Source organism: Panthera tigris, chromosome B4 (genome assembly GCF_018350195.1).
Source record: "Panthera tigris isolate Pti1 chromosome B4, P.tigris_Pti1_mat1.1, whole genome shotgun sequence".
NCBI lineage: Eukaryota > Metazoa > Chordata > Mammalia > Carnivora > Felidae > Panthera > Panthera tigris.
In genome coordinates, this window is record NC_056666.1 from 110,469,396 (window position 1) to 110,483,037 (window position 13,642).

Below are 13,642 nucleotides of genomic sequence, written 5' to 3' on the forward strand. Positions count from 1 at the left end.
GCTCAGGTCATGATCTCACAGTTCATGGGTTCGAGCTCCAGGCTGACAGTGTGGAGCCTGCTTTGGATTCTCTCCCTCCCTCTCTCTCTCTGTTCTTCCCCCACTCTCTCTCTCTCAAAATAAATAAATAAAATTAAAGGAGAAAAAAGAAGAAAAATGACCAAGAAATCTTGCCAGGGCTGTTTATAAGAGTAAGAAATAACAATCTAGGAGACTCACAGTAGCAGATTGGTTATATTTAACAATTAATTAATGCAGCCTTTCCAAGGTATACATTGATATCAAAAGCTATTGACCATATATTTAAAAGAAAAGGAAAGTTTCCATGTTTGTAAAAAAAATTTATTTGTATATACCTATCTATATGTACCTACATGTTTAAAATAGATAATTCTCACCACATTGGATTCTTGATTACCAATTCTTTTTGTTGACTATGTTTTGTGATTTTTCTCTGATGAGCACAATGAGAAATTTGCAACGAGAAAACAACACAAGAATATGCTCAATGTTTCTGTGGCAACTTTAGTTTTTTTGTGATTCTCAAGATGTCCTGCAGCGTCAGCCCCTCTGAGATTCCTTACATGTAAAGCAAACCCTGGTAAAGTCACAGGTGGCTACATTCTTACCTACACTCCCCGGTCAGCCACACTATTCCCACTAAAAGCACCGCAACTAAAATTAATGGGATATTTTTATCTATATGATAATTTCCTTTAAAATACTTTTGTACAGGGCAGCCTGGGTGGCTCAGTTGGTTAAGCATCTGACTTCAGCTCAGGTCATGATCTCACTGTTTGTGAGTTCAAGCCCCGCATCGGGCTCTGTGCTGCTGACAGCTCAGAGCCTGGAGACTGTTTTGGATTCTCTGTCTCCGTCTCTCTCTGACCCTCCCCTGCTGGTGTGCTCTCCCCTCCTCTCAAAAATAAATAAATAACATTTAAAAAATTAAAAAAATAAAAAATAAACAAAACAAAATAAAACAAAATAAAATACTTCAGTATAGGTCCTTTGTGTGGGGGCATTAACTCTAATCAACAATGCAAGGGGTGACTAATTAGCATGTGGAGAGTCTGGATCGAAATCAACACCATATTCTTGGTTCTAGCACAGAGAGTATACTTACATGAATCGATACCTATGGGTAGTTAATTGACATAAGATGTTAGAAACACTGTTTATGGTGAAATTGTGAGTTAGCAGTGGTGAAACAGGACCCATTGACCTTGCACGGGCCATGTGCTCATGGCCACACCCACTCAGATCTGGGTCTTTCAGCCCTGGGTCCCTCCACTCGATGGAGGACCCTCTTGCCTCATCTAACTCAAATGTCACCTATACAATCCTATGAGTATGTCAGCAGGTCTGCATCAAGTAAGATGGTTTTCTGGTAAGATGCTGGTTGACGTGCCTAGTAGCAGAGAGGGAGCTGTCCAAAGCCATGAGTGTTCATGCCTGCCTGCTTGCCAGCTAAAATGTGTGCATATGTTTGCTTGTTTGAAGGAAACTCTACTCCCAGTGTGGGACTTGAACTCATGACTACCAAGATCGGGAGTCGCACGCTCTCCCTACTAAGCCAGCCGGGTGCCCCTGTGTGCATATGTCTGACCTATTTGCTCTGCGACTTGCTTGGATCATGACATACCAACTAGTTTGGGTCAAATAATGCCCACTGGCTTGTTAGAAGAAACTGCAGTTTACCAGGAAGTACCTCATAGTGTTTTCCTCTTCTTTTTTTAGTCTTTGTTTATTTTTGAGAGACAGAGTGTGAAAGGGGGAGGGGCAAGGAGAGGGAGACACAGAATCAGAAGCAGGCTCCAGGCTCTGAGCTGTCAGCACAGAGCCTGACGCAGGGCTTGAACTCACAAACCGTGAGATCATGACCTGAGCTGAAGTCGGACGTTTAACTGACTGAGCCACCCAGGCGCCCTAACCAGGAAGCACCTCATAATCTCCGCTGACCAGATTGATTTAGGCCATTTGTTACAAATAGAAATAATCATATCATTTAATACATATAATGGACATTTTCTCAGTAATATATAAGGTGGATGTATACGCATATTTAGAGAATTTTACTACTTTTTTTGACTTGATGTATGCAATTTAAGTTTAAAACAATTTTTTAATGTTGATTTATTTTTGAGAGATAGACAGAGTGAAAGCGGGGGGAGGAGCAGAGAAAGAGGGAGACACAGAACCTGAAGCAGACTTCAGGCCCTGAGCCGTCAGCACAGAGCCCAACGCGGGGCTTGAACCCATGAACCATGAGATCATGACCTGAGCTGAAGTTGGACGCCTGAGCCACCCAGGCCCCCCGCATAATTTAAGTTTTAAAAGTGTGCTGCCTATGACATAGCTTTAAGACAACCCTCAGTCATCCCTCTTTTAACCAGATTGCTGTCCCAGACTCCTGCTCTATAGGGATTCTGGCACTTCCCCCGCCCCCACAGGGGATTCTGAGTACTCTTTAGAGGGCCATCTGCCTTGTTTCCACAATGTGCCACTTACCTTTGAAACAGCTGCTCCAGAATTCAAATTTCCAGCCCCAGGTTGTCATTTCTCTGATCCATTTGCTACTTCTGCACTATTAATGTTTGGATTATACTAGATAAATTTGGAGGTTAAAATTGATTCATGCAAATGGATGACTGAATAAGCAATAAAAACATGACCTGGAATAATCTCATGGTTGATATGGCAAAAACATGTTTTATAATCTGTTTAACGGCAAACTTGATACTTCCTGAATGTGTCAACCATCACGCACCCTTTTTTGTTAACAGGGAGAAAAAGGAAAACCATATTTTTCTTCTCAATCACACTCAAGGAAATTGTTAAATGAGAAAATCTGGTTGTCCTCAGTAATACACTTTCTTATGCTTTTCTTTTCATCCTGTCTTTTAAAAAATCATCTCCTTGTGCAAGACTGGAGCAAAGACAACTCTCATACTTGGAATGGTAGCATTTAACCTCATTTGTTATTTGAAATATACCTGCCTGATTCTGACCAGAAATCGAAATGAGCATTGCCAATAATGGGACAGGCTGACATTATGTTCCTTTAGTATGACACACAGAGAGGAACACAGCACTGCTTCCATGATATTCCTGGCAAAATGCATATACCATCAGAAAGAAACATCATACAAACCCATCCTGAGGGAAATTCTACAAAACAACCAGTGCGAGGTCTGCAAGAATATTGAGGTCATAAAAGATAAGGAAAGACTGAAGAATACCAGAGACATCAAAAGTAAATGTGACACATTATCCTGGATTGGGTCTAGAAAGAGAAGAAACAATTTTTTTTTTCTGTACATAACAGAACAACAGGTGAAATTTGAATGGGGTGGGTAGATTGCATGGTGATACTGTATAAATGTCAACTTCCTTCTTTTGATGGCTGGACTATGATTATGTAGGAAAATGTCCTTGTCTCCTAGTAAATACACATTGACATTTCTAATGGGAAGTTTCTAGTGTGACATTTCGTGTCTGCAACTTTTAATTATTTCAGGAAAAGAAATAGATGGGGGGAGGGAGAGAGAGATGATAGATGACACAGATGGATAGAAAATGGATGGGTGGATGGATAAATAGCTGATAGGTAGATATGAATGAATAGATATATAAAGAATGATAGATATATAGATGTTGATAAAGCAAAAGTGGCAAGATATTAGCAATTGGGAAACTGGGGTAAAAAAGTTCCTGGGTGGCTCAGTCAGTTAAGCGTCTGACTCTTGATTTTGGGTCAAGTCATGATCTTACGGTTGGTGAGATTGAGCCGCACATCGGGCTCTGCACTGACAGTGCAGGACCTGCTTGGGATTCTCTCTCTCCCTCTCTGTCTGTCTCTCAAAATAAATAAATAAAAACTTTTAAAAAACTAAAAAAAAAAAAAAAGGAATATGGCATCAGGACACCTGGCTGGCTCAGTTGGTGGACCATGCAACTCTTGATCTCTTGATCTCAGGGTAAATAAAAATCTTTTTAAAAAAAAGTATATGGCTTCATATTATTTTCAACTTTTGAAATTATTTTAAAACAAAAAGTAAAAAAGAAAAGAAATATTAAAGAATTTTATAAGGCAACAGCCATTAGGTTATTTGCCATTAGTCTTTTGATTATTTTTTAAGCTTTTAATAAAATTTTTGTTAACATGTATTCATTTTTGAGATTGAGAGAGGCAGAGCATGAGCAGGGAAGGGGCAGAGAGAGAGACACAGAATCTGAAGCAGGCTCCAGGCTCTGAGCTGTCAGCACAGAGCCTGACACGGGGCTCGAACTCGCAGACCATGAGATCATGACCTGAGCTGAAGTCGGACGCCCAACTCACTGAGCCACCCAGGTGCCCCAATTTTTTAAGCTTTTTTAAAAGTTTATCTATTTATCTTGAGAGAGACAGAGAACATGCGAGTGTGGGCGGGGGGGGGGGTGGTGTGTGTGGGGAGGGTGGCGTGGAGCAGAGAGAGAGAGGGAGAGAAGGAGAATCCCAAGCAGGTTCCACGCAGTCAGTACGCAGAGCCTGATGCGGGGCTCAAACTCACAAAACCATGTGATCATGACCTGAGACAAAATCAGGAGTTGGACATTTGACCAACTGAGCCAGCCAGGTGCCCCAGCATCATTACTCTTAAAATAAGAATGTTCACTATCACCATAAAACATGGCATATATCTCCATCTATGTTATTATATAGAAGATACAGATGGACAGCATCTATCTCTATCTGTCTTGTATATGTACATGTGTATAATTTGCCTGGGATTCTGCAGATCTGCTGAATCAGAACACGGGGGCGCTCCGAGGGTGACGATGGCTCACAGCCAGCATGGCACATCACCCTTGAAGCAAGTCTTGTCAGCTTCTGCTTCCTGTCTTCTCTCACGTCCTATTTCACTCCCTAAGGTGTAAGCGCCTGATGATGAATGCCTCAGGAGAGCTTCCCAAACTGTGTTCCTCAAAACACTAATGTGTCCTCAGAAAACAAAGGAAAATGAAACCAGAAACTCCATCTGGTCTCAGGTCATGATCTCGCAGGTCATGAATTCAAGCCCCGCGTCAGGCTCTGTGCTGACAGCTCAGAGCCTGGAGCCTGCTTCAGATTCTCTCTCTCTCTCTCTCTCTCTCTCTCTCTCTCTCTCTTTCTGCCCCTCTTCCACTTGTACTGTCTCTCTCTCTCTCTCTCAAAAATAAACAAAACATTAAAAAATAAAAATAAATAGGTTTTTTTTTTGAAGTTTAGTTGACAAACTTTCTGGACATTTATAATACGGATTCATTTATAAATGTTTTACAAACGATTGCCTTCTGGGTAATTGGATATTTTGCAAACATTTTTGGCCATGGAATGCTCCCCCTCCCTTTTAACGGTGATCACATAACATCCAGTGACACTTGTGTCTCTCCTGGCTTCCTTACTCCCAAGGGTGTGCACACCATTCAGGATGCTGATGAGAACCGCCTAAAGGTGGCCGGGCTTCAGGCAGGACTCGGCACAGGACATCTGTGGTTCTCACAGCTCTGCCTTCTTGCATGTGTCCCTTTTATCCACAGGGTGACTTCCCTTGTGCGAACTGTGCAATTTCAAAGTACCATGAGTGACACCTGGGTCTGACGCTCCTCCCTTCAGAGTCAGGCAAAGAATAGATCGTACATGTCCTGCTCAGACTGGCCCCGATCCATCCCCAGATCTAGGGAAACCATCCATGGCTCACCCTGTGGCTGTGAGGGTCCCTCTCACATCTGGTGGCTGCACAAAGGATAGGTGGATAGGATGGATGTTTGGTGGAGGGTACCAGAATGTTCTCTGCTGTCAGCGCAGAGCCTGATGTAGGGCTTGAACTCACCAGCCATGAGATCATGACCTGAACCCGAAATCGAGAGTCGGCCGCCGAGCTGACGGAGCCCCCCGGGCACCCCCGCAAAGTGGACTTCAGACAGCAGAGAACCGAGGGCATTGCGCCTGGCTCAGGTACACCTCTCCTTACACGGAGCCTCCCAGAAGCTCACCGGCTCCTCAGGTGGCTCTATACCTCAGGTCAGCCTGTCCCTGGGTGGGAAGAAGGGGCCGCTGTGTGTGGTCCCCTCCTCCCCAGGCTGGAGCTCGAGGGCGGCCGCAGACCCGCCACCCCAGCTGCTGCTCCCCGAGGAAAGGATAAGCATGGCAGTGCATTGAGTTGCCTTGTCCATTGTTTTTTCCTCTCTTTATTCCTGTGCTTTCCCACCATTGAGTGTGTCTTTCTCCTTGGGGCCACCCAGATTTCCTCCAGCCCTGGCCTCTAGGAGCACACCTATTCAGGACACTTCTGAAAAGACCACTGAACACAGATTGCTTGCCAGTCCCACAGCGCCCCCCCCCCCACCCATTGAATTCCAAAGGTTATTTTCTTTAAGCCTTCATCTCGACCTTTTGCCTCATAATTTTGAAGTAAAATCCTTCTCGAGACAGGTCCTCACCAAGTGCTAAGAACTAAACAATGAGGCATTATTCCACTAGCGGTGGTTTCCAAATAGCATTGGCGAAGTCGAGTGTGTGTAAGTGACTTAGCAGGGGTCAGCCAGGCTGCAGCGGAGGAGACTCGAGTGGGAGGTAAACCTCCGAGCTTTAGCCTGAGCTAATGCAAGCGAGGAACAGAAAATTAACAGAGGTCGAGTTTTCCTTCTTTTCTTGTGAACTCGTTACCGTCACAAGTCCAGTGCTTTCATGTAACTCTAGCTGGCTCTGAAGGTGGGCCATCTCTCATTCATCACTCAAAGGACGTGACAACTTCTAGGGCTCAGGCCTGCTCACTGTAGGACAGCGCCTGGCGCCCGACCCACGACAGATGCCCAGTGAGGTGTTCTCTCTCCGCTTCCTTCCTCCTCTGTCTTCCTTGACCCAAAGCGCTGCCCCAGAAGAAAAGATCCAAGCAATCACCGAAAATTAATAGCAAGTGACTCCCACAGCTGCTCTCCTGTTACCCTTCTTACAATCATCAGTGTCTTATAATTAGGTCACTACCTAATTCATCGGATAAATTACTATATACACATGTACTTTTAATGTGAGCTCTTCGACAGCTCAGTTCAAAATAGTGACAAGAGCTGAGAACCTCGGGCTTTCTCCTCACCATCAAGTGCTTGCTCCTCTCTTAAGTCAACCCAAAAGGTGAATTGGGTTTGAGAGTTTTTAGGGTCACTCTGGGGTACAAGTGATCCTGTAAAGCCTACAGTTTGTCAAATATCTGCCTCAGAGAAGAGTCAGAGCCTTGCAGTTCTGAAAGTCTCTTGAGGCTCAAGATTCTTCAAGGCCACGTTAGACATGGGAGACTCCTCTGGTCCCAGAATTCCTTCTGCATTTACCAGTTCAGCTGATGCAAACCACAGGTTGACAGAGTCTCAGGGTGGGAAATGATCTTCAATGCACTGTTCTCTATTCTAAGCTACACATTCCCTGCCAAGTGGTAATCTAGCCTTCTCTAAAACATCTCCAGGAAGAAACTACTCTCTATTTCTTTTTTTCTTAATTGTTTTTAATGTTTATTTATTTTTGAGACAGAGAGAGACAGTGTGTGAGTGGGGAAGGGGCAGAGAGAGAGAGGGAGGGAGATGCAGAATCCGAAGCAGGCTCCAGGCTGTGAGCTGTCAGCCCAGAGCCTGAAGCGGGGCTCGAACTCGTGCACCTTGAGATCATGACCTGAGCCAAAGTCGGATCCTCAACTGACTGAACCACCCAGGTGCCCCGGAACTACTCTCCATTTCTAAAGGAAGTCCATCTTGCTTTCAGATAGTACTGATTGTTTGAAAGTATTCCTTGGATCTGGTTAAAGTCTACTTTTCTATAGTTTCTACCTCCTTCCACTTCCTGAAATAATTTTTTAAATATCCAGAGTTTCTATGTAGCCAATACATAAGTTTCAAATACCTAGAGCCTGCTAGCTCCTACAGAAGAGCTATGGTTGAGCAGGTGGGCTTGCTGTGTTCCCCCATTCCCAGCCATGGGGAGCAACATACTTCCTTGTACCGAAGTGGCCATGTTCTGTGCGCCTCCACAGTTCTGGTCTACCTATGGGCTGATCCATGGCCTATGGGAAGCCCAGCACAAGTGTCTCACTAGGGATGATGATGATTAAATTCACCAATGAAATTGTTTCTCTCAAGAATTTGGGCTGGAAAAGTGGGGGGACATCAGTCAGATGGTAACATCAGCAAAGCAGAGACAAAACAAAAGTAGCCAAGTCATGTTAGTGCTGAAGCACCAAGAGTCGGTTACCTGTTCCCTGACACTAGTTACCTGTAATTATGACGTACTCTATCAATACAGTTCACATCCTGCGCTAGATCAAAGTTCTAGGCTCAGTTAGGCCCGGCTAGACCACATTTCCTTTTTTCCGACAAACTTGACTGGGAGCTCTTCCTGGGTTGCCATAATTCCCAGCACTGTATCTGAGATTCCCACCTGCTTTATTTTCACATAGTCTTCTAAAACTTTCTGCATTATCTGAAATGAACCAAATGAGTCTCTAATCCTTGAGCCCACAGAATTTAACTAAGAGTTCTCACATCTCCCAAGCCTCTTCTCCGGGCTAAAGATCGCCACACATTTGAATGATCACTATGAAATGGCTTCCAATCTCTTCAGCTTCTCTGCCTCTCTTTGTCCCATCTCCTGTCTCTGAATTTCTAAGCGCCCCCCCCCCCACCCCCGCGCTTTCTCACCTCCAACAGCCAGCATCACAAATGAAGCAGATCAAATGGCAGCCTATCCTAAGCATGTCCTGTGTGTCTCCAGCATAAGCACACGTGTATGAAATCAAGTGTGCATCTCTTTCCATTTCTGGAATGAACAGCGGGAAGATTTCCTTACTTGATCAGCCCCATGAAACCCAAGGATTGTTGAAATCAAACCTGTGAAACGAATTAAAATGGATGATTATTGGGGCACCTGGGTGGCTCCATCGTTTCAGCGACTGACTCTTGATTTTGGCTCAGGTCATGAGGTCAGGGTTCATGAGATCGAGCCCCGTGTTATGTTGAGCTCTGCACTGACAGCACAGAGCCTGCTTGGGATTCTCTCCCTCCCTCTCTCCCTTTCTCTGTCCCTTCCAACTCTCTCTCTCTCTCTCTCTCAACATAAATAAATAAACTTAAAAATTTTTTAAAAAATAAAATGGATGATTATCTGCATGCTTTTAAAGGGAATATGGTGTGGAGGCTTCTATTCATCCCCTGACTACCCCTTTTCATTGGATGAGATTATCAAAAGTACTGGCTCACATTTCAATTTACTTAGGTAGTGTTGGGAAAAGAAGTTAAAAAAATCTAAGCTCCAGATAATGTGTTTAAATCGATTATCTGAAAGAAAATGTAAATGTTCTTATGTGTATCCACTTTTTTGGCTGCAAGCTATAGAAAACCTCATAATTACATAAACCATAGGACATTGTTTACTGGGGTATCTAAAACTGGGTTCAGGCTCTGGTGATTGTTGTTGTTGTTGTTGTTGTTTCTGTTTGGTTTTCCACTCAAGGTTAGAATCTGTAATCCTGTCTCCAGTATTTTGCTTGGCATTTGCACATAACTGTGTTTAAGACTGAAAATCCTGCAAATCTTGAGCCACCAGAAGACACCCTCTTCTATCTCATTGGTCAGGGCACAGGCACTTGGCCAATCTGAGCTATAAGGGAAGGAAGGAAGTGAGTTTCTGGCAAAGGAAAGTAGGATTGTCATGACCAGGCAAAGCGTCTGCTTCAGTGTGCTCAGAAGGTTTAAAAATAGAGTTTTATTTTATTACAACAGTTAGCATATAATTATTAAAGAAAGTTTGGAAAATAGAAGAAAAAAAAATTCCCTAAGGCCCCTAACCGAAGTCTTCTCTCAATGCACTATTTTAACACCATTCTAATCATATTGTACACAGAGTATGATTTTCCTGTCCATTTTTTTCACTTAACATATGATTATTTTAAAGCTTTATGGTTTTTTTTAAAGCTTTATGGTTTTTAAAATACATTTACCATTTTGAAATAAAATCTATATTAAAGGAGGCAGCATAGAACAGAGGAAAGAGGGCTGGCTCAGGAGCAAAGAGACTGTGCTGTGTCCTGGGTTCTGGCACCCATTTGTCACTTTATTTCCGTTTCCTCAAGACAAAGAGCTATGTTTCCTTAGACCTACCGTTTCCGAGTCTACAAGGTCTTGACAGCTGTACCTTTAAGATACACAAGCCCCACTGTTCAGACACTGATTCAACATAGCGCCAGGCCACGGAGCCAAGCAGACAGGCGAACTGGGAGGCTGCAGCCATGTGAAACTGGATGGCCAGCATAGAAGAACACAGAATACATAATATACGACAATAATGTAATACCAGAGCTTCCGATTTTTGAACAGACCCCAGAAATCTGGATTTTCATGTGAAATTGTTCCATTTTTAAAAAAATTTTTAATTAAAAACATTTTTTTTTGGTTTTAAGAATTTTTTTAATGTTTATTCACTTTTGAGAGAGAGAGAGAGAGAGAGAGAGAGCCAGCACGAGTGGGGGAGGGGCAGAGAGAGAGGGAGACACAGAATCCGAAGCAGGCTCTAGGCTCCGAGCTGTCAGCACAGAGCCTGACGTGGGGCTCGAACTCACAAACCACGAGATCATGACCTGAGCTGAAGTCAGACGCTCAACTGACTGAGCCACCCAGGCATCCCCGAAATGGTTTCATTGTTAAGTCTCAGTACCTACTCTGAAATACTGCAGACTGGACCAAAACGTGTCTGCCGAGTGCTGGGTGGCAACCCCAGCTGAACCAGCTGCCGACTTGATCGACACCAGGTAAAAGGACATACAGAGGGGAGTTGCAAGGACCTGCTTGTAAGGCATTCTGGCTATACAGCAACTGGGTTATGAGTCTAAAACACCGAATGCTTATAAGAACGGTGAATGAAAATAGGATTTTATCGGGGTGTCTGGGTGGCCCAGTCGTTTGATCGTCGTTCTTCAGCTCAGGTCATGATCTCACAATTCATGACGTTGCATCAGGCTCACTGCTCTCAGCCTGTCAGCGCAGGGCCTGCATCGGATCCTCTGTCCCCCTCTCTCTCTGCTCCTTCCCTGCTTATGCTCTCTTTCTCAAAAATAAATAAAACATTAAAAAAAAGTTTTAATAGGATTTATCACCTCCGGTTTTTTACCTTTGCAGTATAATTACTTCCCGTTGCTTATTCCAAAATCCCCCTGGGTATGAGCTGAACTTCCAAGTGCTCTCTTGAATGTGTACTGTTTTGGACCCTCCTTGGACACAACTCCTTTCATATGTATTTTTCATGATCTCATCTGGTTCCAAATCAAGTCCTGTGTCTTTTGTTTTAATCATGAAGTTCATGGAGAAAGTGGAAAGGAAAGTGATGAAAGTCTCGGACAGGTGTTCCCTTGAGTAGGAACTGCCGTCTCAAGTGGCTTATTCTCTTCTGGCCCCTAATGTGGGGTCTTCCGTCCCTCCTTATTAGAGAAAGAATGATCAGCATCACAGTGGCGGGGAGTGCCCGCACCGGGCAGTTCTGACTCTCCACTCGCTGAGAGCAATGCCAAAGGAGGATTTGACAACTTTGAACTTTTTCTTTCTTTTTTTTATTTTGAGAGAAAGAGACATAGCATGCAAGCAGGGGAGGGGCAGAAAGAGATGGAGAGAGAGAGAGAAAGAGAGAGATAGAGAATCCCAAGCAGGCTCTGCACTGTCAACACACAGCTGGATGTGGGGCTCGAACCCACAAACTGTGACATCATGACCTGAGCCGAAACCAAGAGTCAGATGCTTAACCGACTGAGCCACCCAGACGCCCGGACAACTTTGAACTTTTTATGTGATTTTTGCCTTTGACACGGTTGTTATTAAGTGACTTCTAAAAAAGCAACAGCCCCCTCCAAGAACATCGGGTTTCTAAATGATTCATCTTCTCACAGACCTTGATATTCAATCCAGGTGTAGGAATAAACAGCATAGTCCTCGGGGTCTATCCTTGGGGCTTGGAAAGGCTTCAGTGAAATTCGATAGCAGAAGGCCCAGGCTCTTGGCCGACTTTCTCTTTGTTCTACTAACTTTTTATCTCTGAAAAGCAAAGGGATTTCCTTTGGGGATTAAGCAGAGGAAACAACCTGAGGTGTCGATAGTGTTTCACTAGAATTAGGAGACGCAAAGGTATCCTCAAGTCCAGGGAGCAAGAAGCCCTTGCCCCCAGTCTTGGGCCTCCTCCCTCTCTCCCCAGCAGGGGTCCACAGCCCCCGCCCCATCGAATTTCTCACTCTCCTTTCTCGGGGGCACAGGAAGATCTGGGGCAAACACAGAGGAGTCCCATCCCACAGTCCCGACATGCTGCCTTTCCCCCCTCCTTTTGTATTTTACAAAGTCATTTTGTAACAGATATTTAAAAATCAGAAAATGCCATTCCCATTCCTGCCAGGTCATGGTTTATGAGCCACTGAAAGGAACAGAGGTGGAACAAGGCAGCTGATGAATTTTCTTTACGATCCATTTGTGCCAAGAACGTGAGAAAGAGAAGAGTTTCCTGCTCACAGAAGGCCAGTGTGCTGCCCTACAAGTTTGTCCTGGTCCCACTTTTGATTCCAAACCAGGAGCCTGAAGAAGGATGAGGCTGCGACAGTCAAGGAAACGATTTGTGTCAGAGCATCTACACTAACGCCCGATCTACCCATCACCTGTCAACGCAAGGCCAGATAAAAAGTGCATACGTACTGCTACTCGAGAGCCATGAAAAACAATTACATAAATTACATCTATCACATTTGTTTCTCCGATTTTTTCGCTCTGACTGGTGGCTGACATTTACTTTAAAAATGTTCAATCAAGGGGCCCCTGGGTGGCTCAGTCTGTTGGGCGGCTGACTTTGGCTGAGGTCATGATCTCACAGCTCATGAGTTCGAGCCCCGTGTTGGGCTCTGTGCTGACAGCTCAGTGCCCAGAACCTGCTTCAGATACTGTGTCTCCCTCTCTCTCTACCCCTCCCACGCTCATGCTCTCTCTCTCTCTCAAAAATAAACATTAAAAAAAATTTTTTTTAAATGTTCGATCATAACCCGAATGAACAAATTCTGAGCTAGCCATGTTTTTACTGGATTACTTTTAAAGTAAAACAAGTTTTCTTCCTCCTTTGATTAATGACTAACTTTAAAATTTTCAAAGGGCCAACTATTTTTCACATTTTTTATTTGAAATTTGTTTCATTTTCCTTTCACTTTATTATGATCACTCCTTACATTTTTAGGAAGATACATGGTACACACCTTCATCATTTCGGTGGTATCCCACCTAATTTGACAGATTGATTTCTATTTGCATTTAAAAATACTCTCCTCTACATGTTGGGGCTTCTTCACTGGCCTAAATATTATTTTGTGGAGTTTAAGTTTTCTCTTTCATATTTTCTGTGTGATCGAACACTTTATTTTGTTATTCCTAATTGTATGATTTACTCTCTGGACATATGGAATATAGTGTTGTAACTTATCTGATATCACGTAGCCCAGAACATGGTCAAATTTTGTTTAAAAATACACTTAGACAAAAAAGAAAATTTTCTTACATTTCCATGTAGTTCTTTGTGTATGTTAAGGCTGCCTTATTAGTTTTGTGTAACACTATGATAACA

The 13,642-nt window shown here is 43.6% G+C and overlaps 1 long non-coding RNA gene across 4 annotated transcripts in view; it reads left to right on the plus strand.

The window, feature by feature from the left end:
• LOC122240406 overlaps window positions 1-13,642 on the plus strand; it is a 55,210-nt gene that overhangs the window by 33,153 nt on the left and 8,415 nt on the right. For 3 of the 4 annotated variants that reach the window (XR_006220113.1, XR_006220111.1, XR_006220112.1), the window contains one exon: window positions 12,437-12,776. The exons of the other annotated variant lie outside the window; for it this stretch is intronic. This is a non-coding gene — a long non-coding RNA (uncharacterized LOC122240406). Of the gene's footprint in view, window positions 1-12,436; window positions 12,777-13,642 lie in introns of those variants that run through there. 4 annotated transcript variants of the gene reach the window in all.